The following is a 4,657-nucleotide window of genomic DNA, read 5'->3' as shown; positions in this document are numbered from 1 at the left end:
AAAAATTGAAATGTTGGGAGGATTACTTGCCTCATGTTGAGTTTGCTTATAATCATGCAACGCATTCTTCTACAAAGATGTGCCCTTTTCATATTGTTTATGGTTACATTCCTCGGGCGCCTATTGATCTGTTTCCGCTTGCTGCTAGGGACGCCCCACATATAGATGCTGTTGCACATGTTGAACAAATGGTTAACTTGCATGAACAAACTCAACAAAACATTGCTGCTGCTAATGCTAAATATCAGGTTGCTGGTAATAAAGGTCGAAAACTTGTTACTTTTAAACCTGGTGATATGGTTTGGTTGCATTTGAGAAAGGATCGTTTTCCTAACTTGTGCCGTTCTAAATTGATGCCTCGTGTTGCTGGTCCTTTTAAAGTGCTAACCAAGATTAATGATAATGCTTACATCCTTGACCTGCCTGCGGAGTTTGGTGTTTCCACTAGTTTTAATGTTGCAGATTTGAAACCGTATGCAGGCGAAGATGAGGAGTTGCCGTCGAGGACGACTTCAGTTCAAGAAGGGGATGATGATGATGACACCAACTACAACACGGATACATCTACACCAACAGCACCTTCTCCAGCGCCACCAGATGATCCTCCACCCCAGGCGCCACCTTCTGGGCCAATTACCCGGGCCCGTGCGAGAGAATTGACCTTCGTCATGCTACTAAAGAATGAAGGTCTAGAAGAATAGAAGCTGGTCTAACAGGAGGCCCATGTGTGGGCGCCTAGGGTTGGGTGCCAGGGGCATGCACGCCCCCCTCCTGGTCGCACGCCCCCTCTTGGCCGCTAGGGGCTGCGCCCCCTCCTCTCCTCTATTTAGATAGAGTCTATGTTTATTTCCAGACTTGAGTTTTATTTTACATCTAGCTTTAGCTACTCTCGAACACGCGCAAATACGCGCTGTCCTTGTGTGATTCAGAACTCCACCTTCGAGTGATATTTAGATTGCTCGCCTCTTTTTCTTGTTCGTTCTTCAATTGTGGATATGAATCGATCTTCGTGATCAGGCTGATCTTGCACTAGCAAGGTTGGTAACCGCAGGGAGTTGGTTCAGCGATTGCATTGGCGCTTCGGGTTCGCTCGTCGTAGTCGGATCGTGAGGGTCTATTTCCACCAAGTCGAATATATCTCCACTCACCGAAAAATCGGGCACTCCAACTCTATCATACCGTTGCATTCCAATCCAACGGCCACGAATCATCGACCGGAAACAGGTGAAAAATAGTAATCAGATTAATCAAATTAACTGAGCGCGGCTAGCCGGCTAGTGAGGGGGCAAGGCACAAAGGCTTTGACGAGTAATATGACCATGAACTTGTGTTGTGGGACAAACTACCCTGTGAGAAAAGAAAAGGCAAAACAACTCCTACTGGATGGGCCGCTTGTCGCATGATCCAGTGGCCGCTGCTCTGCGGTTCGAGCGAAGTAATTTAACTCCTTTCACCGAAGTGATTGCTTAGCTTATTGCGCCCATAGATTTTAGCCATTGGAATTGGATGTCACATCATTATGTTCGAACACCTTTAAAGATTCCGTTCACACAGTCATCTAGCATTCCGACTCGACCGTTAAAAAAACCTTTCTAGGTTGCTAACTCAAACATTTTTAACTTGAACGAACAATATAATATATCCAAAATACTTTATTTTAAATAAAAATTAAATATCGTAGTTGGTTCTAACACTATATTTATGTGGTGAATCTTTACGAGTTTTTACTATTGTGATAATAATTTAAAATGGCTGGAGTATTATTCCTATTCGACAAGCACACCCACTTTCTCACACCGTGCGCATGGCGTGTCTACCACCGTGGAGCATGAAGTCAGCCACGACGTGATTAGCAGATTCATCATCAAACCAACTACGATATGTAATTTTTACAGCCCATGCCGTAAACATGGTGTGTTCGGGCATAACGACCACCAACTCGAACATACGCAATAGAAAATAATTACCTCTAAACATGTTATATGGTAACTTCCACTAGTTGAGAACTCACCTTCCATGCACCCCATTTTGTCTTGATTTAAAGTTGGTCCGGAACAAAAGGTTCACTAACCGGGACTAAAGCTCGGTCACTGGTGGGGGGCTCACCAACCGGGACCTTTTATCCCAGTTGCAAAGGCTAGTGGAAAAAAAAGACCCTGAGAGGTCTTTTATCCCAGTTTGAAACACCAACCGGGATAAAAGACCCCGCCTTTATCCCGGTTGGTAAAGGGTCGAGAGCCTTTTATCCCGGGTTGTGATACCATCTCGGTTTGTAATACCAACCGCGATAAGAGGGGGTCGTTTATCCCGGTTGGTGTTTCAAACCGGGATAAAAGGGTCCCCAACGGGGTGGCTGGAGGAGGACTAAATCCCTCGAACCCTTTTAATCCCCGGTTTGTAATACCAACCGGGATAAAAGGGGATCTTGTTGGGGAAGCTGTCCTGCCTAGGCAGCGCGCGGGATGGGGAAGCTAGCCTGCCCTCCGTTGCTTCACCGGACACCACGAAGTGCGCCGCCGCTCCTGGGGCAGCCGCGCCCGGCCACTGCAAGCGCCTTTGAAGCTCCCTCCCCTCGAGCCGCCGCTGCCGCCACGCCACCTCCTCCGCCAATGCCACCTCCACCAAGGCCACCTCCGCCGGCCACCTCCACCAACGCCACGCCCGCCACCACCTCCACCAACACCCGCCGCCGGGGAAGGAGGGGGCGCTGGATCTGGCGAGGGGCGGCGGATCCAGCGAGGGGGCGGCAAATCCGGCGATGGAGGAGAGGGCCGGTGAAGCGTCCCCACATCAGTAGAGACTAAATGTGATGCAAATATCAGTCCCAGGAGATTGATAACACATTTATTCAACAGATAGTTCAGTTACTGTACAACTCCCGAGGGAGTGGGCGTGAAAGCCACGCCGCGATAAGAAGCAAATAAATAACAACAGCTAGCCAAGCGACTACCAAAAGACAGCACTCGGGACTACACGGCAGCAGAAGCATCTTGTGAAGGCCAACACCACAGGCAGTGTTGGGTACGAACACAACCTCCTACTCAAAGTCCTCGGCGACAAAGTCCGAGTCTTCCTCTGTAGCAACGAAGCAAGGGTGAGTACAAAAGTACTCAACAAGTCCAACCCCATCCACGGAGGGAGATACAATCAAGAATATGCACATGATAGTGGCAAGGATAGGGCTAAGGTTCATTTGCGATAAAGCTAGATTTTCAACACATGCACGGGTTTGTTTCCAAAAGAGTTTCTGTAAAGCTTTTTGTTTAGTAGCCGAAACATTGAGTGGGGTTGATCCTACACAAAGGATCCAACTTTTATTGCTATCAGACTCCCCGTCCGCCATAGCCCACGGCACAACTGCCGGACACTTCCAAAATCCAACACACGCCATAAAAACCATCCATCTCCAAGTGCTAGTTATGTGACCAAGCCGTAACTCGTCCAATGCCGTGGACACGGCTACCCGAATAGGTTTTAACTCTGCAGAGGTTGCACACTTTTCCCACAAGTAGGGTACCACAACACGGTCACCTTAGTACCGGCGCGAATCCTAGCAAAGCCATTACCCACCTTAGATAAGATTGACTAGCCAACACGGGAGCACCCAAGGGGTTAACGACCTATCCACGAGGCCGTAACTAGGACCTAAGTCACAAAGATCTTACTCCTTTTCCATGGGCTCCCATTGCTCACCAGCTCACCTGAAGACTAACAGTTTAGCTAGTGGGATTTATGCTAAGCCGTTGCCCATACAACGGTCGAGTGGTTGCACGATGGTTGAATTAGGAAAGATGACATATCAACTCGGTCCTTAACTGTGACAAGATGGATATCTCCCAACCTTGCTCAACCACAAAGGTACGAGCCCAACTTATTGGCATTTCACACAAGAAACACCCATCAATCTCATCTAAGCATTTCTTGCCTTTATACCCGAAAATTCATTTTCTCATTTGAAAACACTCACACATCTATTCTCTAAATAAACCATTGTAGTCATGATTGAATTTGAGTAACAAGTTCCTAATCATTCTAGCAGTATTTATCATCTAAACAGAGAAAATCATATTTAGAGATAATTATAGGATAACAAGGAATATTCATAACAATCAAGGGGTGGCTATCCAACCATGTCTTGCAATGAAACAATATGCATTTTTATAAATAGGCCAATAGGTTGTGTTTGAAAAACTAGGAATAAATATGCATCAAAGGGTGAGATTGGACTTGCCGTCCTCAAATCCTTCCGGGAGTTCCTGCTCGCGCTGCTGGTCCTTGGGCTCGGGCTCACGGTCAAACTCCTCCTCATGCTCCTCCTCAGGTACTCCTACGGCACACACAAATGGGCACACAATAAATAAAAGAAAATAAGGTTTTACCCGTTGAGCTCCGAACAGAGAACGCGAACGGAAAATAGGTAGAATGAGTATTTTTGGGAAATTTGGATATGGATCGGCGGAAGTATACTAGAGGATGACGTGGTCGAATTTGGAACTAATTGGAGGAAGTTTGGCACATGAAATGATGAGTTAAACATGTATTAGGGGCTAAAAAGGAGATTTAGGACTGATCTGCAACAAACCAGGGACTTATTTGTAAATATTTTTGGGAGTGGAAGGGTTTATCTGTGAAACAACCTTTGACAGAGGTGGAAGGG

The sequence above is a fragment of the Setaria italica genome, chromosome IX, assembly GCF_000263155.2.
Source record: "Setaria italica strain Yugu1 chromosome IX, Setaria_italica_v2.0, whole genome shotgun sequence".
Classification (NCBI taxonomy): domain Eukaryota; kingdom Viridiplantae; phylum Streptophyta; class Magnoliopsida; order Poales; family Poaceae; genus Setaria; species Setaria italica.
The sequence above is the reverse complement of the archived record's forward strand: the minus strand, read 5'-3'. Positions refer to the sequence as shown.